General features: G+C 48.4%; 1 pseudogene; it reads right to left on the bottom strand.

Moving 5' to 3' along the window:
• Positions 1–7,750: 7,750 nt before the first annotated feature.
• The window catches only part of LOC142258693 (uncharacterized), a 98,658-nt pseudogene continuing 84,460 nt past the window's right edge, over positions 7,751–21,948 (bottom strand).

Below are 21,948 nucleotides of genomic sequence, written 5' to 3'. Positions count from 1 at the left end.
TGAAAATCCTGAACCTGTGCACAGCGAGGAGATGCAGATGGTCATTTGTGGATTTTTTCATAGTGCTTTTCATGGTGGGATCTGCCCCCAAAAAATGTCATTGCACATACCCTAAGTGGTATGTGTCCAAAAGACGAAATTACTTACCGGTAATGGGATTTTCCAGAGTCCACGACAGCACCCACGAGAGAGAGGGATACGCCCCCTTCAGGACAGGAAACCTACAGATAAAAAGGGGCGGTCCCCCTCCCCATCAGTTGGTTGCAGAGAACGCGAGAGGAACCGCCATGGATTAGTAACAAGAAAAAGAAAACCACCAATGACACCAAAGAGTGAAAACAAAAAGAAGGGTAGGGGTGTAAAGGGTGCTGTCGTGGACTCTGGAAAATCCCATTACCGGTAAGTAATTTAGTCTTTTCCTGTCGCCACAACAGCACCCACGAGAGACTTAGAGAGAATATACACTTAGGGTGGGACAACCGTTTGAAGGACCGATCTCCCGAACGTAAGGTCAGAGGAACAGGAGAGGTCCAGCCTGTAGTGTTTGTAAAAGGTAGAAAGGGAGGACCAGGTGGCAGCCTTACAAATACTGTCGATGGAGACATCCGCCATGGCAGCCCAAGAGGAGGCCATCGCCCTAGTAGAATGAGCCTGTACAGGGGAAGGCAGGGGTACTTGCTTCACCGTATATGCCATGGAAATAGCATCCTTCATCCATCGAGCTAAGGTATGCTTCGTCACTTGGTGACCTCGCCTGGAACCCTGAAAGGCAATAAACAAAGCCCTATCCTGTCTCCAAGGGGCCGTCCTAGCGATATAGGCGAGAACAGTTTCTCTGACGTCTAGGGTGTGAAAACTACTCTCTTCCGGTGTGGCATTGGCAGGAAAGAAGGAAGGGAGGATGATCTCTTGACTGCGGTGGAACTGTGACGCCACCTTAGGCAAATAAGCCGGGTCCGTCTTGAGAACGATCCTGTCCGGAAATATTCTAAGGAAGGGGGGGGATCTACGGACAGGGCCTGAAGGTCACTAACACGCCGGGCAGAAGTAAGGGCGACTAAAAGGCAGGTCTTTAGGGACAGTAATTTATCAGATGCTGAGGAGAGGGGTTCGAAGGGTGCAAGGGTCAGGGCATCCAGAACCAGAGAAAGATCCCAGGGAGGAGTACTGGTCATACGGACTGGCTGGCTGTGGTCACACGCTTTAATAAAACGCATGACCCACAGATTACCTGCAATATTGGAATTGCAGAGGGCGCCCAGGGCAGAAACATGGACCTTGAGGGTACTGACCGAGAGACCCATATCTCGTCCAGACTGGAGAAACTCCAGAATAGAGGAGATCAGGACCACCGCAGGCGAGGAACGAGGAAAAGAGGCAAGAAAGAGTTTCCAGATCCGACCATACTGTTGGGTGGTGATCGGTTTTCTACTCTGTAGCAGGGTATCGATAAGACGGCTGGAAAACCCGTGGGATTCTAGTAACGCCCTTTCAAATTCCACGCCGTCAAGTGGAGTCCCTTGACGCGGGGATGAAGGAAAGGACCCTGTGACAGGAGGTCTGGCCGGGATGGGAGAACCCAGGGGTCTGTGACCGACATGGGACACAGGAGGGAGAACCAGCGACGTCTGGGCCAGAAGGGAGCAATAAGGATTATCTGGGCCCCTTCCTCCCTGATCTTTCGGAGGACCGCAGACAGGAGAATCAGTGGAGGAAAGGCAAAGGCCAGACTGTACTGCCAAGGGACCTGAAGGGCATCTAGGATCGTTGGCCGATCCGTCCTGTTCAGGGAGCCAAACTGTTTCAACTGCCTGTTGCCTCTGGTAGCAAACAAGTCTATAACCGGTAGGCCCCAGCACTGGACTATCTGAGCGAAAACCTCCGGATGTAACACCCATTCCCCTTGACGGAGAGTGTGACGGCTGAGAAAGTCTGCCTTCACGTTGTCCACCCCCCGGATGTGCACGGCAGAGAGGGACAAAAGATGTGATTTGGTGAGTTCCAGGACTTTAACCGCCGTCTTCATGAGGGAACACGACCGCGTCCCCCCTTGGTGGTTGATGTAGGCGACCACCGTCCGATTGTCCGTACAGAGCCGTACATGAGTGCCCCTGAGGAGGGGAAGGAAGGACACTAGGGCCCGACTGACCGCCATGAGTTCTTTCAGGTTGGAGGAACTTTCCGTCTCCCGACTGGACCAGAGACCTTGGGCCATAGCATCCCCCAGGTGAGCCCCCCACCCCCAGGGGCTGGCGTCGGTCGTGATGAGACTGGTGGGGAGAACATGCCACTACTTTCCACAGGTCAGGTTTGTGTCCGACAGCCACCAGTTGAGGGAAGCACGGGTGGCGCTTGTCAAGGTCAGAGGATAATCGAGCGACCCGTGATGGGACCTCGCAGCCGCAAGGACCTTCAACTGTAGTTGCGTGGTGTGCAGTTGGGCCCACGGTACAGCGGGGATACAGGAAGTCAGTGACCCTAGCAGAGACATGGCGGAGCAGAGAGAGAGTGAGCTGTGACTTTGCACGTGACGGATGACCCTCTGAATCTTTACCGTCTGGCAGAAGAAAACAACGCTGTTGTCGGGAATCCAGGAGCATGCCTAGGAAAGACTGAAAGGTGGAAGGCGTGAGTCTAGACTTCTGTAGATTCAAAAGCCACCGAGACATCCCAGGGTCAACATAGCATGACTGAGGCGAAGTGAACATTGCGCTGCCGTGCTACCCACAACCAGGAGGTCATCTAAATATGGGACGATGAAGGTCTGGCATTCGCGAAGATGAGCAGTAACCTCAGCCATGACCTTGGTGAAAACCCGCGGGGCGAGGGAAACGCCGAGGGGCATGGCCGCGAATTGAAAATGGTGAACGGAGTTGTGAATCATAAGTGCCACCCGGAGGTATTGCTGATAACGCCGGTGTACCAGGATGTGGTAATACGCATCTTTCAGATCGAGGACCGCCATGTAACAATCGGGAAAGAGCAGTTTCATAGTGGACAGCAGGGATTCCATTTTGAACGGCCGGTATTTCAGGAAGAGGTTTAGTTTCTTCAGATTAATAATGGTCCGGAAGGACCCATCCGGTTTGGGGACCACGAAAAGGGGGGGGTGGAGTAAAACCCTTGGCCTCTCTGATGTAACGGAACCGGTGCCAGGACCTGCTTATCCACAAGAGTGAGAACTTCGGTCACCAATGCGTGATGTTGTACCGCCGATCTCCTGGTGGGTGTAACACAAAAAAATGGAGGAGGAAGGGACGTGAATTCCAGTTGGAGACCCTGCGAGATTAGGTCCAGAATAAAGGAGCTGGAAGTGATGGACTGCCACACGTCCCCGAAAAAACGGAGTCTGCCTCCAACTGGAAAACCTCATTACTGTTTGGGGTACTTCCGACGGAAGGAAGGGTTGCCAAACAGGGCTCACTTGGACCCTGAAGCGGGATTGTCTGACCTGTCTCTGCAGTCTGGTCTGGTGGGCTGGAAGCAGCGTTTGTGAAACGGGTGCCTAGAGGGAGGAGGAAACGCGTTAGTTAACCCTTTCTTACTATCCCCCGCCTTGGTGAGGATGTCATCCAGCTGGGGCCCAAACAGGAACTCACCCTGACAGGGAAGCACACACAGCCTTGATTTAGAGGAAGTGTCCCCCTTCCATTATTTCAACCAGAGGGCTCTTCGGGCTGCATTAGAGGACCCTGCTGATCGGGCCGCTAGGCGGACAGAATCGGTGGAGGCATCAGCCAGGTAATTAGCCGCATCCTTGAGCAGAGGGAGAGATGAAATGATTTTTTCCCGAGAGGAATCGGATTTAAGTTGTTTCTCCAGGTGGTCCAGCCAAACCGAAAGGGATCTGGCTGTGCATGTAGCAGAAATGGCCGGTTTCAGTGCCCCAGCAGAGGCTTCCCAGGTTTTCCACAGGAAGGCATCCGATTTGCGATCCAGAGGATCTCTCAGGAATCCCGCATCCTCAATGGGGAGTGCAGACTTCTTTGAAGATTTCGCCACGGCTACATCCACCTTCGGTACTTTGCACCAGTGTGTGAGGTCCTCGTCATCAAAGGGATACTGCCGTTTTGAAGAAGGAAGGAAGGAACCCACGGTGATCTTGTCTCTGCCATTCCCTACGCACAAGGGATTTAAGGGCCTCATTCACAGGGAAGGATTTCCGCTTCTTCTGAGTGAGACCAGCGAACAGGGTGTGATCCGCAGACTTGGGAGTTTTCTCTTCTGCTACTCCCATGGTCGAGCGTACGGCTTTTACTAAGCCGTCCGTTCTGTCCAAGGAAAAGCACGCTTTCCCCGCCTCGTCAGAAGAAGACGAAGAAGCAGCTGAGTCACTGTGGCTACAGTCCGAGTCAGATGACAGGGGAGAATCAGGCTGTGCTTGAGATTTATTCTGCTTCTTAGATCCCTGAAGGGATTTAAGAGAGGCCTGAATCTCTGAGCGGATCAGTTCCCGTAGATCCGGAGGGGGGGCAGTTGAAGCCGGAGCTTCCCCACGTATAGCCTGGATGCAGGGCCCACAAAGGCGCTGTTTGTACTCTTGAGAGGGGACAGGCGCACAGGGGGCATTCTTTATTATTCAATTTAGCAGCACATTTCCTAGGGGCCTAGAACAGAACCGGAAGGGAACATCAGTATGGGGTGACATTCACGTAGTTCACTCACCCATACCAGGAAAAGACGGATACCGGCTTTGGAGGTGGAGATGAGGGCTTCATCAGGCGACCTTTAGAGGATGCAGTCGGTGCAGTCCTCCTTCCTCTTGCGACCCGCCAAATCTCTGGAGTCCTTGCGTCCAGTATCCCTGGACGGAGAAGGGTCCCGGGATGGAGAGGTGCGAGGGCTTCCCATTATGGAGAGGGCCGGAGCACGCTCCTGCAGGCTCCGCTCTCCTTTTTGCAGTCATGCTTCACCTCGTCCACCTCCCCCCCCGGAAGGGCTCCTGTGCACTTCCGGGTATCGCAGCGGGGATGAGCGCTGATGCGGCAGGCTCCGGCCACGCCCCCTCCTGCGTGCACATACCCTGCGACCCGGAAGTCGCAGGCACACGGCACAGAGAGCCTCCGGCCCCACCGCATGCAGCAGCTCCTGCTGGCGTCTGCGTTCTCAGGTGGGAGAGAGAGATCCACGGGCTTCTCCAGGGCACCTCCCCCGGTCCGTTCCCCCCGGAAGTGTTCCTTTGCACTTCTGGGTCACTGCAGTGCAGAGCGTGCGCTGACGCGGCAGGCCCCGGACACGCCCCCCCACCATGCAACATAGGAAGCAGGCACATGGCACAGGGAGAGCCTCCGGCCCCACCGCGCCCAGCCTACTCACCAGCACGCTCCAGCAGGCGTCATTTCCCTAGCGGACAAGCCCGACCGAGGGAAAGAGGACGAGGTGCATCAGGAGGATGGAGTCCACGAGGGGAGCTCCACCAACCGTGCTTCTGGATCCTGAGCTCCACCGTTTTCCCAGAAAACTGCATGGACGCTACCGGACCCAGGTACTGTAGGTTCCGATCCGTTCAGGACAGGAAACCAACTGATGGGGGAGGGGGACCACCCTTTTTTATCTGTAGGTTTCCTGTCCTGAAGGGGGCGGATCCCTCTCTCTCGTGGGTGCTGTCGTGGCGACAGGAAAATTACCACCAGTTACAACAGCTTCCCTGATCACCTATCTGTAGAATAGGTCATCAATATTAGTTCAGGGGGATGTGATTTTGTATCCCTGTCCATCAGCTATGTGACCGCAGCATTATGTGGAGAGCAGCATCCTCTTCATTATCTGCGAGACCCAGCTCTATAGGGAAAATAGCGGCTTCACCAGATCCTGCTACTAAGAGCAATAAATAGGCCTGAGCTGTAATACTGGATGCAGCCGTGACTACATGTTATATGGTCATGTTACACAATCTACAAGTGCACAGAGATATTACACATTCACCACGCGACAAGTGGGCCTGTGCACCCCCAAATGCCAGGGCTTAATTTTAGTCCCAGTCCGGCCCTGTTCACAAAGCTGGGATAGGGTACAGGACAATAGGCAAGCAGCTTGGTGAAAAGGCAACAACTGTTGTCGCAGTTAGTGGAAAATGGAAGAAATAGAACAGGATTGTCAATCTTACTTTGTCTGGGGCTCTATGCAAGATGGGGTTAAGTATAATTTTGAGAAAGGTCAAGAATCAGCCCAGAATTACACGGGAGGACCTGGTCAATGACCTGAACAGAGCTGGGACCACATTCTCAAATATTGCCGTGACACACTATGCCGTCATGAATTAAAATTCTGCAGGGCACACAAGGTCCCCCCTGCTTATGCTAGCACATCCAGGCTCATTTGAATCTTGCCAGTGACTATCTGGATGATCCAGGCATGAGAGAAGGTCATGTGGTCAAGAGAGCCCAAAATAGAACTTTTTGGTATTAGAGCATTGAAGATGGGTCGTGGCTGGGTCTTCCAGCATGACAATGACCCGAAACACACAGACAGGGCAACTAAGGAGCGGCTTCATATAAAACATTTCCAAATAGAAAATCTTTGGATGTAACTGAAACTCAATGCAGCCCAGTGACAGCCCAGAAACCTGAAATATCTGGAGATCTATATGGAGAAGTGAACCAAAATCCCTGCTGCAGTGTGTGCAAACTGGGTCAAGAACTGTAGGAAACTTCTGACCTCTGTAACTGCAAACAAAGGTTTCTGTACCAAATGCTAAGTTTTATATTTCCATTGTATCAAATACTTATTTCACGTAATAAAATGTAAATTCATTATTTAAAAATCATGCAATGTAATTTATTTTTATATTCTCTCACAGTTGAAGTTACCTACAATAAAAATTACTGCCCTCTCAATTTTTTTGCAGGTGGGAAAATTAGCAAAATCGGCAGTGTATCAAATTCAAATATTGTCAGAATAAGCTTCTTACAGCTTGAGTTGCCTTTCTGAGGAAGACAAGGTGGTCGGAACAGCGGTTCTCAGGCATAGTGGGTCGCTGTTCAGGCACCTGGTTTTGCTGTCGCCATTCAGCATGGGACATATAAGATAGTGTGTGAGTGTGTGTGTTCCTAATTAAATTAAATTATAGAGATCCACGTATGTATGTAAAAACGCCGCCGCTTTGAGACAATAAAGTATCAGAAGTAGCCCTCTCTTTGTCTCCAACAAAAAAAAAAAGTATTTCATCGTCACTCATTTACATAGGACTATATAAACTTTTTAATTTTTTTTTCTTCTTTCTACAATTGAAACCATTGCCTTGGACGTTCCGTGCAGGATCAGGTGTGTGCTGATTTCTGGACTGCTATAATAGCGGAGTGCTGGAGTTTCTTATTTCAATATAAACTTTTTAGTTTCACGTTCCTAAACTTCACTTTTAACAAAGAAACTGTAACTATACAAGTCCTTATCTAAAGTAAGCAGAGGTCTCTGCTGCATTACACCAGGGGAGACACGGTACAGACTCTACAAAGACAAAATGAAGTGTAGATTTAAAAAAATGGATTTTGCTCTCATTCAAGCAATACACAAATGGACGAATAAAGAATACATCTTGGCTATATATTAAAAAAAAAAAAAAAAAAAAACAACCCAGAAAAGTTTTCTCCCAATCAAAAGATAGAAAACAAAAGTGTAAAAAACTGAATAGTTTGTAAATGATCCATCATAAAAAGTACACAACCGTAATGACCCATGAAATAAAATGAAGTATTTATTAACAAATATTGAAAGTTTTTAATATTTACTAAAACAGACATTCTATTGATGACTATGGGTTCACTCCTGTGTGAATTCTCTCATGTGTAATAAGATGTGATTTCTGAGCAAAACATTCCCTACATTCTGAACATGAATATGGCTTCTCTCCTGTGTGAATTCGCTCATGTGTAATGAGATTTGATTTGTCAGCAAAACATTTCCCACATTCTGAACATGAATATGGCTTCCCGCCTGTGTGAATTCTCTCATGAATAATGAGATGTGATTTCCGAGCAAAACATTTCTCACATTGTGAACATGAATATGACTTCTCTCCTGTGTGAATTCTCTCATGTGTAATGAGATGTGATTTCTGAGCAAAACATTTCTCACATTGTGAACATGAATATGGCTTCTCTCCTGTGTGAATTCTCTCATGTGTAATGAGATGTGATTTCTGAGCAAAACATTTCTCACATTGTGAACATGAATATGGCTTCCCTGTGTGAATTCTCTCATGTATAATAAGATGTGATTTGTCAGCAAAACATTTCTCACATTCTGAACATGAATATGGCTTCACTCCTGTGTGAATGCTCTCATGTATAATAAGATGTGATTTGTCAGCAAAACATTTCTCACATTCTGAACATGAATATGGCTTCACTCCTGTGTGAATTCTCTCATGTATAATGAGATGTGATTTCCGAGCAAAAAATTTCTCACATTCTGAACATGAATATGGCTTCACTCCTGTGTGAATTCTCGCATGTTTAACAAGAACTGATTTCTGAGCAAAACATTTCCCACATTCTGAACATGAATATGGCTTCACTCCTGTGTGAATTCTCTCATGTATAATGAGATGTGATTTCCGAGCAAAACATTTCCCACATTCTGAACAAGAATATGGCTTCTCTCCTTTGTGACTTTCACTTCCCTTAGCATTCTGTGTTGAACTCCTGGTACCATCATCTGTCATAAATAAAATTGTTGATTGATGTTATAAGCTTTTAAAAATGTAACCTCAAACGTACACATAAGACACACATAAAGCCATACAAATTCCAAAATAAATATGTAGCAAAGTTCTACTTTATAAGGCCTATGTGACAGAAGATACCCAAAAAACGGATTTTTGTGTACTCACCGTAAAATCGTTTTCTCTTAGCCATCATTGGGGGACACAGGACCATGGGTGTTATGCTGCCTATCCATAGGAGGACACTAAGTAGATGCAAAAGCGTAGCTCCTCTTTTGCAGTATACACCCCCTGGCCGGGCCAGGCAGTCTCAGTTTTAGTACACAAGCAGTAGGAGAAAAAAGCAGTAAAAAACTTCTCAACAGAGGAACTTGAGAAAAGAAGAATTCAAAACCAAATAAGGTACTGAGAGAACCAAGGCCCCACAGGGCAACAGGGTGGGTGCTGTGTCCCCCAATGATGGCTAAGAGAAAACGATTTTACGGTGAGTACACAAAAATACGTTTTTCGACGCCTCATTGGGGGACACAGGACCATGGGACGTCCTAAAGCAGTCCATGGGTGGGAAACATAAAAGAAGACAACACAACCCAAGGACTAGGAAGCAGTCCCAGACAGCCTGGAGCGCCTACTGAGAGAGGTGCTCTACTACCGTTTGCAGAATTTTCCTACCCAAATTTGCCTCAGTTGAAACCTGGGTATGGACTCTGTAATGCTTTGAAAAAGTATGTAGGCTAGACCAGGTCGCAGCCTTACACACCTGTTCCACTGAAGCCTGATGCCGAATGGCCCACGAAGCGCCAACTGCTCGCGTGGAATGAACCCGCAGCCCACTAGGAATGGGCTTGAGTTGCAGGCAGTAGACTTCCTGGATCGCAGAGCGAATCCAGCGAGCCAGAGTTGCCTTTGAAGCTGCCTGTCCCTTCTTAGGCCCCTCAGGAATGACGAACAAAGAGTCCGTTTTCCTAAAGGGGGCTGTCCTGGATATGTAATATCTGAAATCTCTGACGAGGTCTAACGAATGCAGAGTCCTTTCCACCCTATGAACTGGGTGTGGACAAAATGAAGGCAGAACAATGTCCTCGTTCAAATGAAACGGGGTAAGAACCTTTGGAAGGAAATGGAAGGGGGCGCAGAACCACCTTGTCCTGGTAAAAGATCAGGAAAGGCTCGCGGCAAGAGAGTGCTGCTAGCTCCGAAACCCGTCTGATGGACGTAATTGCCACCAGGAATGTTACCTTCCAGGACAGAAGACCAAGGGAGGATTCCTTGAGGGGTTCAAAGGGAGACCTCTGGAGACCGTCCAGAACAATGTTGAGGTCCCATGGGTCCAGCGGCCGTTTGTATGGGGGAACTAGATGGGAAACGCCCTGGAGGAAGGTCTTGACTTGCGGTTTTTGAGCCAGGCGGCATTGGTAGAAGATTGAGAGTGCTGAGACCTGCCCTTTAAGGGAACTGAGAGCCAACCCCGCTTGCAAGCCAGACTGTAGAAAGTCGAGAATTCTGGGGATGGCCAGAGGCATAGGCTGGACATTAGTTTCTCTGCACCATGAAAGGAAGACTTTCCACGTACGGTGGTAAATGCGGGATGAAGCAGGCTTTCGGGCGCTGATCATGGTGGAAATAACCGTGGGGGAGAATCCCGCTCTTGTTAATACCCAGGTCTCAATGGCCATGCCGTCAGCTTCAGGGCTCTGGAGTTCTGATGGGAAATGGGCCCTTGGGTCAGCAAGTCTGGGATGTCTGGAAGGCGCCACGGTGCGTCTGTGAGCATTTGTACTAATTCGTTGCACCAGGCGTGCCTGGGCCAGTCCGGTGCTATCAGTATCACCGGGACTCCCTCTGCCTTGATCTTCCTGATCACCCGCGGCAGCAGGGGTAGAGGTGGAAATATGTAAGGCAGGCGGAAGTGGTGCCAGGAGCAGACTAGAGCATCCGCGCCGATGGACTGCGGGTCGCGTGACCTGGCTATGAACTCGGGTACCTTTGCGTTCAACCTTGAGGCCATTAGGTCCACGTCTGGTGTGCCCCAGCGAGTGCAGATGTGTGGAAACACATCTGGGTGGAGAGACCATTCTCCGGCGGCCAGGCCTTGGAGACTTAGAAAGTCTGCTGCCCAGTTCTCTACCCCCGGTATGTGTACCGCTGATATCACTGATCCCGTCGATTCGGCCCAGCTGAGGATCTTGTGGGCCTCGAGATAAGCCGCTTTGCTGCGGGTGCCCCCCTGCCGATTGATATAGGCTACAGCTGTCGCATTGTCCAATTGGACTCGAATCTGACGACCCGCTAGCAGAGAGCAGAACGCTCTGAGCGCGAGGAAGATCGTGCGGAGTTCCAGGGTGTTTATGGGTAGGGAAGACTCCTGGGGCATCCAACGTCCTTGAGCAGTGTGGTGCCGGTACACTGCTCCCCAGCCTAGGAGGCTGGCGTCCGTGGTCAGGACCAGCCAGTTCACTGGGAGAAAGGATCTCCCCTTCGATAGGGATGAGGACCGAAGCCACCAGCGGAGTGCGTACCTGACTGAAGGCGTCAGGTGAAGATGTCTGTCCAGGGAGAAGGGGCTCTTGTCCCAGGCCGCTAGAAGGGCTAGCTGCAGTGGGTGGAGGTGCAGTTGAGCAAAGGGTACTGCTTCCATAGCCACCACCATCCTGCCGAGCACTTTCATGCTGAATCGAATGGAGTGAGACGGAGAGGACGTAGAAGGCAGCGTACCGCTCGTTGAAGAGCGATCGCCTTGTCCTAAGGGAGAAGGATCAAGCCCCGACGGGTGTCCAGGGACATGCCCAGGAAGGTGATGGATCGTGATGGGACCGGGGATGATTTGTCCAGATTCACTAGCCACCCTAAGCGGGATAGAGTGTCCACAGTGATCTGTATGCTGGTTGAGCAGTCGCGGAAGGAGGGGGCCTTGATGAGGAGGTCATCCAAGTAAGGGAGAATGACCACTCCCCTGGCGTGAAGGACGCTCATGGCGGCCGCCATGACTTTGGTGAAGACCCTTGGTGCGGTGGCAAGGCCGAAGGGTAGAGATACGAATTGAAAGTGGGAGCCCTGAATTGCAAAGCGGAGGAACTTTTGGTGATCTGGGGCGATGAGTATGTGCAGGTACGCGTCCTTGATGTCTATGGATACGAGGAATTCCCCTTCAACCATGGATGCAATAATGGACCTTAGGGACTCCATTCTGAATGTCCGTACGTGCACATGCTTGTTTAGGTGTTTGAGGTCCAGGATGGGTCGAACTGACCCATCCTTTTTGTGGACCACAAAGAGGTTGAAATAAAAAACCCCGAACTTCTTGTCGTCTGGGACAGGTATTATCACTCCTGCTGTTTGGAGCGAGTGGATTGCTGAGAAAAAAGCTTTGCATCGTTTTCGAGTCTTTGGGGGGTTTGAGAGAAAGAACCGACTCGGGGGTCGGGTCCGAAATTCTATGTGGTAACCGGAAGACACAAGGTCTCGCACCCATTTGTCGTCTGAGGTGGCAGCCTAGATGTGTTGAAAGAGCCGCAGTCGACCTCCTACAATGAGTGTGTCTTCCGGGGCGCCGAAGGAGTCATTGGGGGGGGGGAAACGTCGTGGCCGAGTCTCCCTAGCCCTGGACTGTTTCGGTCTAGGCTGCCATGATGAAGTAGGTTTCGGGGAGAGCTGAGAAGGTCGGTCCCTGCGTAGTCCGCGGCTGGTGGCGTGGACAGCACGGGGTGTCGACCAACCAAATGAGTTCCGAAATGAGCGGAACGAGGACTGTGAACGTCTGGTGAAGGACGTCCTGGACTTCAGCTGGGGGAGGGAGGTACTCTTTCCTCCCGTGGCGTCAGAAATGAGCTTGTCCAGACGTTCGCCAAACAAAATCGGTCTGGAAAAAAGGGAAGGTCCGTGAAAGACTTCTTGGAGGCAGAGTCCGCTCGCCATTGTCGGAGCCAGAGAGCTCTACAGATGGCTATGGTATTTGAGGCGGCAAACGCTGCGCAGGTAGCAGCGTCCATGGAGGCCTGCATGACGTACTCCGCCGCAGTGGCAATTTGAGCTGTTACCTCTGTGAAGGTATGAGTGAACTGGGATTCCTCAAGCGAAGCATTAAGGGATTCTGCCCAGACTGAGATCGCCTTAGCGACCCACACAGAGGCAAAGGAGGGCGAGAGGGAGGAACCCGCAGCCTCAAAAGCAGAGCGGGCGAGGTGCTCCACCTGTCTGTCTGTCGGGTCATTGATGCAGGAACCATCGGGTAAAGACAGGAGCGTCTTTGTGGTAAGGCGGGAGACCGGGGGGGGGTCGACCGAGGGCGGATCGGCCCAGCCCTTAGGGGCAGGTGAGGCAAAAGGGTATCGGGACTCCATGAGTTTTCGGTTACCGAAGCGCCTGTCAGGCTTCTCCCTTTGCTTTGTGAGTAAATCCTGAAACTCAGGGTGATCAGCGAAAACCTTTTGGGGTTTCCTTGCCCTCTTAAAGGAGACCGCATGGTCAGTGGTAGTGGATGGGGGATCCTCCACATGCAGAGTTTGGTTGATTGTTGCTATAAGGGAGTCTATTGCAGTTTGATCACCTGGGGAGGCTGAAACCAAGGAATCCTCCTGGTACAAACAGCATTCTCCCTCCTCCAGCTCTTCAGACACCGTGGAGCGTGTGGGAGAGCCTGCCCTGTGTGCTCCCGAGGGAGAGCCCACTGGAGACACCCGGCCGTGTGCTCTTTTCCTGATTCTTGCAACCGGTGAAGCATGTGCCCGGATTACCTCAGAAGGATCCTCCATAGGGGTATCCTCAGGCTGCGTTCCGTCCAGGGACACAGAAGGGTGTGGAGGACGACATTGCATAGCCAGCACCAGGTTCTGTGACAGTTTTTCCATGGATTGGGACAGAAACTGTGCCCATTCCGGTGGGCTGGGAGCCCTAGGCTCTGGGCTGACGGGTCTTGGCGGGCTATAGGGGCACAGGATTCACAGAGAGAAGAGGTGTGTTTACGTGGTAGCTCAACGTGGCAGGCAGTGCAGGCTGAATAATAGACTATGTGACCCTTAAGCCTCTTAGTGCCTTTTGAATTCTGCATGTTCCTGATAGGAGTATGCTAGAAGGGGGAGCAATGCTCAGCAGAGCTACAGTGAGCAGCACCTTACCAGAATCAGCCGATGGCTGGAGATCTTCCCACGCTTTCCTGGGGGGGCGGGGCTTAGCGCTAAAAGAGCGTGAAGTAGTCAGTGTGCCCCCCGCTGTGGGTAGTAAAAACCGGCGGGAAAGGAGCTTCTGATAGTTTTCCTCCCTCTAGTCAGTGTGTCACTGGTGGTTATCAGCCGGCTTTTCTGCTAGATCAAATAAACAGAGCAGATAATAAACAGCATGAGTCCCTGAGCTCTGTGATTCTCTAGCCACCCCCTCCCCCCTGCCACCGGGAAATTATCTGTGCAGGAGTTTGCAAACAGGAGGGACTTCCCCACCCCTCCTCCAGCCAGCAAGCTAGGGAAAAGTTAACACTGTGTGTTCAGGATTCCTGGGGCTCTCTTCCTTGCATTAGCCAGGGACTTTCTCATAAATACTGTATATTCAGCCCTGGGAGCCTTTCCTGCACAGCCTTTTCTACCTTTATCTGGGAAACCAGTCAGGGGTGATCTCGCCTTAAACACTGCTTCAATCCAGGCAGTGACAATAGCAGTCAGCTTGCTGTATACGGTCACAACGGTGCCATATTCAACTCAGAGCCTGCAAAGAGGGGCTGAGGAATTGATGCCATATTCAACTCAGAGCCTGCAGAGAGGGGCTGAGGAATTGTGCCTCTGCCCTGGGCTTTGGAAAATCGGTGTCTATGGAACCCGTCGTCCAGCCCAGGATCCAGCGTCGCGGGAGGGGGTACGTGTAGGCAACACTTCACGTTCCCGCCCGTTAATGGTAGTGGGAGATCGGTCCCAAAAGGAAACCGTCGCCCTCAAAAAATAACAAACCTTGAAAGGAAGTGCCTCCTACAGACACTAAGCTAAAACTGAGACTGCCTGGCCCGGCCAGGGGGTGTATACTGCAGAGGAGGAGCTATGCTTTTGCATCTACTTCGTGTCCTCCTATGGATAGGCAGCATAGCACCCATGGTCCTGTGTCCCCCAATGAGGCGTCAGAGAAATGACATTTTAAAAACTGCACCCTTCGAAGTGCTCAAAACGACATTCAATAAAACATATCTACAAAAGCATATCCAGTGGCACTCAATTATATAAGGATACCGGCATTACTGCTGTAGAAATATTAGAAAAAAGGGATTCATACATAGAGAAAAATGGGTAATACAACATAGGTATTGCATTACTGCTTTAGGCCTCTTTCACACATCCGTCAAAACCATGTACGTCTTGCACGGACGTGTAAAAGGTGCGTATGACCCTCTAGGTGTCGTGGTTTCGGCACACAAATGCTCTCTGTGTGTTATCTGTGATACAGGAATTTTACGCTCACCTGTCCCTAGCGCTGCTGTCTCCCGCACTGTTGCTTCCAGTCCTCGGTGTAATGAATATACAATGAGCATAATGAGCAGGGGTCGGAAGCAAGTGACAGCAGCAGCAGAGACATCAGTGATGGAGGAGGTGAGTGTAGAAATTAATTTTATTTTAAAGAAACGTGTTTTTCTCCAGTACGTGTCACACTGATGTCATACGGAGCACATCCGGCGGTTTGTGTGACACCTGTGCTGCTGGAGTAAAATGGACATGTCAACGTGTGGAGCACATGGACACACGTATGCGCCACACGGACACATGGTCCATGTTAAAACCGCCCGAGTGCGCAAACCCATTGATTATAATGGGTCTACATGTGTCAGTCTCTCCGGGAACGTGTGAAAACGGACCTCACATGTACCGAACACACGGATGTGTGACGGAGGCCTTAGAGATATTTACAAAGTCAGATTCTTAGCTTATGTATTGATCAATCCATGTGAGCCCGATAACCTTAACAAGCACCTGACCAAGGACTCTGCCCTATAGCCAGGGTGTCTGCACCATCTTATTTAGCCAGGAACCTATCTGTCCAGACATGGAGATTTTTAATCACAGATTGAGGCATTTAAGGTTAGGTTCCCAATATAATGAGATCACCTTGGGCTCACATGGATTGGCCAATACATAAGCTAAGAATCTCTCTGAAAATATTTCTAAAGCAGTAATGCAATGCCTATATCTTTACTCATCTTTAACATTAGCTGTGTATTTATCCCTTTTTTGTAATATTCCTACAGCTGTAATTCAATGCCAAAGTACTAGAATTAAGTACCGCTCACCCCAGAGACCACTCCGAATGTCTGCATAAGGAAGCACGGGATCCCGCTTCGGCTCAGCGTTAGGCACAGATAAATAAGATAAGTGATCCGGCTTCCATGTGGCTTTGAATAAAACTCCAACGTTAAATGAAAAATTCTTTTAAAAGCAAAATTCAAGTACAAAATAGAATATGATACAGCAGGTCCAAAGAATTGTCTGACCACCTAAGCCAGATCACTAATTTCCTTCATCAATGTCAAAGTACACTTAAGATGCGTCACAGGACTTAAAGCAATCTGGAAGGAAACAATAAAGATTTATATTTTTCCTACAAAAGTGTTGCTTTAACCACAAATTTTCATCTTCCCAAAGGTAAGATGAGAAATTGTACCACATAATTCTGTTGTGCAATTTCTCGTGTCTACGCCGATACCCCATATGTGATGGGAAAAACTGCTGCTTGGGTCCACGGCAGGGCTCGGAAGGGAAGGAGCAACATTTGACTTTTGGAGAACAAAATTGGCTGAAATCAATAGAGGATGCCATGTCGCATTTGTAAAGCCCTTGATGTGCCTAAACAGTGGAAACCCCCCACAAATTCTCATTTTTGAAATTACACCACTGAAGGAATAGCTAGAGGTGTGGATATCATAGGAGTACCGTTATATAGGGCAAGGAGTCTTTAGCAGATCCCTAGCAATTATGGCGACCCATCTGCAGCCAACGATAACGTTGCTGGGGGCGTTGGATATGTGGAACATTGTACCCCATAAGCTGCGTGCTGCGAATGCTGCTGTCAAAGATTGAAAAGTTAACAGCAGTGGGTGAAGCTTACCTCCACTGAATAACTCAGATATCATAAGCTGGCAATAATAGAGACTCAGCTTCTGAGCCCGCAAGTAGTAATAGGATGTTATAATACATTCCATATTGAGAAGGGATTAAAGAAAACCTGGCAGCTACAAAAACACTATTTACCTTCAGATATAGTGGTAATCTGAGTACCTAGAATTTAAATGATATCTATTTGGTTTATTGGAACAGTGCGTGACGCTAGTCACTGCATGGACAAGCCGTGAGGCAGGGTTATAGAATGTTCTGGGGTCAGATACAAAGAGAACATGCCGTGAACTAAGGGGAAAGTCAAAGGCGTAGTCAGGTCTGGGGTCAGAATACCAGGAGGATAGTGGATCAGGGAAAATGGAGGCCCTGTGTTATGTGGTGTTCAGGCCCACATTCGCGGGGTGCCGCCGCGGCGGACTCTGTTCACAGGCAACCTGATCTTAGTTGCTCAGCCTCAGCTGAGTCTTTTCAACTGCTTTCCAGTCCTGCAGGAGTTAATTCTTGTGGAGTGGTGTGTGGCTCCTTGAGACTCAGGGGGCTAATTTCTATTCATCGGTCTTCTCCGTATTTAAGGTTTGTGAGTCTGTTTGTTACTGCAGATGATACCTTCAGCTTATGCTCCTGTGATTCCGGTCTTTGTGGCGATCCTATTCTTGGTGACCAGTAGTTTACTGTTTTGAGTGGTGTGGAAGTTCCCCCGTTGTTCATTTACTTCCTTCCTTATACTTTATTCCCTCCCATACATGTATTGTCTCTGCTTTGTGTGCAGTGTGTATGAGTTTTGTTTTTTTTCCTGTGCCTGTGGTATTTGTGGTGTTTGCATCTCCACTCTCGATGAGGGGGAGAGGGGGTGTTAGATCAGGGTTTGGAAAGGAGTTAGGGAGTTAGGGTTTTGCTGGCGGTCCAGACCTGGATACCATCAAACCTACCTCTGGGATAAGAGAGAGCAAGAGGTCCCTAGTCTGAGGACCAGTTTCTGGGGTCCCTGCTCCAGTTACCCCAACACCTCCGTGATACCCTGGTTTTGAGACCAACTACTCAGCTAAGTAACTGATCAATCACTCAGAACAGGGAACCCCTGAAGATAGCAAGCACCTCCCAGTTTCAGATTGGACAGCTGAGCTGTCGCTCAATAAACTAACAGCTTGGCATGGCCCTGATTCCATAGGGAGGCAAAATTGTCACTCACTGCGTCTAAGACAGCGGAGAGATTGTTAGTCAGAAAAAAGACTGACTGGAACACCTATATGTGTGAATTAGGTGCTAGCTCAGAAATACATGACTATAATAAAGATAATAAGCTGCACACTAACCACTATAAAAATGTAAACATGAAAATGGTAAAGCATTACTACTATAGGGATACTATGAAGAGTGAAAAATACATTTAGCTATCTGGAAACAATGAAATACATGAAAAATGGTATTGCAAAACTGCTATGAATATTTGAAAGTAGGAGAGATGTTTAGCAAGTGTATTGATCAATGCAAGTGAGCCCGAAACCAACGTCAAGGTAATCTCTAATTTTTCGGGAACCTAACTTCAATGCCTCTCTATGTGCTATTAAAATCTGCAAGTATGGGCAGACAGGGTCCTGGCTATATAGGATCATGAATAGAGTCTGGTAATAGGGCAGGGTTCTCAGTCAGAAGAAACTGCATGCTAATCAGAAAAAAGACTGACTGGAACACCTATGAGTGTGAATTAGGCACTAGCTCAAAAATACATGACTATAATACTATAATGCACATATAGGTGTTCCAGTCAGTCTTTTTTCTGATTAGCATGCAGTTTCTTCTGACTGAGAACCCTGCCCTACTACAAGATTAGGTTGCCGAAAAATTAGAGATTACCTTGTCGTTGGTTTTCGGGCTCATTTGCATTGATCAATACATTTGCTAAACATCTCTACTACTTTCAAATACTCATAGCAGTTTTGCAATACCATTTTTCATGTATTTCATTTTTTCCAGATAGCTAAAGGTATTTTTCATTGTTCATAGTATCCCTATAGCAGTAATGCTTTACCATTTTCATGTTTATACTTTTATAGTGGTTAGTGTGCAGCTTATTATCTTTATTATAGTGGAGAGATTGTGACACAGTAACTGCAAGGAGAAAATGCAGTTACTTTCTCCCAGCAGCTGCTCACTTCCAGTCACCAGCACAGTGGGAGAGGCAGAAACAGTCACCACTTACTAGATCGTAAGTGCACAGTAATCAACCCTCTTGTTCCTTGGCTGACAGCCTGTGAGTGGTGTTACTGTTCCCGCACTGCATCGGTGACTGTATACGAGTAACTTCATTTTCTCCTTGCAGCTGGGAGTGTGACTGTTCTCCTTGTTATTTAATGGTGACGCTTCACTGAGGAGGGTTACCTGTGGAAAGGTCTCTACTCCGTTCATCATCCCGCACATCCATTTCTCCTTTATCCATTGTGTCTGCAGCGTTCTGCATATCTTTTCCCTGAATTTCAAATCTGTAAAATAAATAATGTAAAAGTCACGGACAGAAGGAAAAGTCATGTGGAAGGTTCTAGATGGACGCTTCTGCTACCAGAGCCGTGTGGCCCCTGAGACCAATCCATGCATGGCCTCTACGCCTCCTATATCGCCCGTGCTGCCCCAGAGTCAGTTCAGCAGGGATAGAAGCAGACGTGGCAGGATCCACTTAGGCTATGTGCGCACTGGGAAATGGAATTTTCTTGAGAAAATTCCGCATGTTCTCAAAGATTACCGCACCCGCGGGCAATAATAGAGCATGGAACTTTTGCTCTGTTACAGGATTGAACTGTAACGGGGGCAATGTGACGCCGAAACAATTCAATGCGGTGGTCGCAGAAGATTCAGGGCTACAGCTACATATAGCAATATACAGGACAAACCTATCTTATACATGACACATACAGACAGCACATAATACATGATTCACATTATACTCACCTCCTTCCTGACCTCCTGGAGTTCAGAGGGTCTTTAGAAGCAGCTTCTCCAGCTGCAGCAGTGCAGACGGCTCTACTCCCCCTCTCTGGTGAAGACGGGAGAAGACAGGACGCAGAGCGAACAGGAGGGGAGGGCGCCCTCTGCTGGAGCCTGTGCACCGCAGGAGCAGCAAATGAAAGTGAATTGCTGCTCCCTCAGGCGCCCCTGTAATGCCTGCCGGCTGGCGCTCTATTTGCCCGCACCAGTCGCACAAAGCTAAAGCCGGCCATGAATGCAACCCCCATATTCCTTTATATATATATAATAAATAAATATATATATATCATAATATAATATATATATAAAAAAATAACCCCCCCATAGCTCTCCAGTTAGTATGATGGGCTTCACATTGCCTTCCACATATTACTATATAATATAATGCACCCCATAGTCCTCCATATATTATAATACATACCCATATTCCTTCATATATTGTAATACACCCCATAGTCCTCGATATAGTATACTTTAGCCCTCATAGTCCTCCATATACTACAATGCACTTTCCATATATTTTAATGCATCCCTATAGTCCTCCATATAATGTAATGAAACCTCCATATCGTGTAATACAACCACCATAGTCCTCCATATGGTATAATGAAGAGCCCATAGGCCTCCATATAATATAATGCACACCATATAGTCATCCATATACTAAAATGCACCCACCAAAGTCCTTCATATTGTATAATGCACCCCAATAGTCCTCCATATAGCATAGTGCACACCCCATAGTCCTCCATATATTATGATGCACCCCATAGTCCTCCACATAGTATTATGGCCATTGGCCACCAGTGTACATTGGTGCGTGCTCTGCAGCTCTGCACATCTCGGCACAGCGGGCACACAGTAGTGACGTCATCGCGCCCCCCTGTGCTGAGACGCCAGATCTCAGATGCAGAAGGAGAACGATGGAGGAGGAAGCAGAGAGCTCCATCTTTCATCATTGCTTTCAACTGTGGCGACATCTGCAATGCTGAGCAGGGGAAAGAATGGTGCCAGCGCTGACACTCCCCCCCCCCCCCCCCCGGATCTCTGCTTTATGTTTTATCTTACACCACACTGGGTGGCTGCAAAAACATCAAAAACCTGTTTCACATGTATAATTTTTTATATTCTCTTTGGATTTTTTGTATGAAACATTTTTTTGATTTATAGAAAACCTCTTTGATCTTCTTATTCACTTTCTTTTCTCCCAGTTTGGGGTGTTGAGTAGAGATGAGCGAACCTGTGACAGTTCGGTTCGGCGGCAGCAGTCGTACCTCCTCTAAGTGGAAATTAACCCGAATCCCAATGGAAGTCACTGATTGGCAGTTTGAGTCTCCTTCCACATACAGCCATAAGCAGAATACTTCCGTGAGAGGGTGGGCGGAGTTTTTTCTTTTCTTTTTGGGGGGGTGGGTTGCATATTACATGTGATCATGCTGTTGTTACCCCCAGTGTGAGCAGTTTAATCACTGCAATGGGCTCGCACCGGGCTGAGCACCGAGCGTACCTGAGCACAGCGATGCTGGCGCCATTGCTCAGCTTCCATAAAGCATCCGAACTCTGTTTTTTTGAAAGTCGGCATTTGGCTCAAAAAAAAACGAACACTGAACATCGGGTTCGCTCATCTCTAGTCCTGAGATCCTCTGCTCGCTGATATAATACACTGGGCTCTGTATTGTGATTATTTGTCCATCAGTGTAGACCTCGTATGTGCACACACCGCTTCATAGACTCCGGCGAGTGCGACCATGCTCCGGTGCTTGGAACAAGCATTTTGACGTTAGGGCGGGATCAACTTGTTTACTGAGTATAATGGAAGTCAATAGACAGATATAATAGATAGATATATAGATAGACAGGTAATAGTGATAAATAGATAATAGATAGATATGTGATAGATAATACAGACAGATAATAGATAGATCACTGCACTGACCCTTCCTCCTGTGTTCTGCGCTGATCTTCGGCCTCGTCCTCCTCACGGATTTATACCAGCTGTCTGATAGATAAATTAGATGGAGAGTTAATAGTGATAGATAGATTTGGATAGAAAATATACAGATAATTAGATAATAGTTAATAGAGATAGACAGATCGATGATGGATATGTGATAGATAATACAGATAGATATATAAAAGATAATATATATTTATTCATTGATATGGCGCTATTAATTCCATAGCGCTTTACATACATCAGCAACACTGTCCCCATTGGGGCTCACA

The sequence above is a fragment of the Anomaloglossus baeobatrachus genome, assembly GCF_048569485.1.
Source record: "Anomaloglossus baeobatrachus isolate aAnoBae1 chromosome 3 unlocalized genomic scaffold, aAnoBae1.hap1 SUPER_3_unloc_1, whole genome shotgun sequence".
Taxonomy (NCBI): Eukaryota; Metazoa; Chordata; class Amphibia; order Anura; family Aromobatidae; genus Anomaloglossus; species Anomaloglossus baeobatrachus.
Note: the sequence above shows the minus strand (reverse complement) of the source record. Positions and strands in the feature narration are given on the sequence as shown.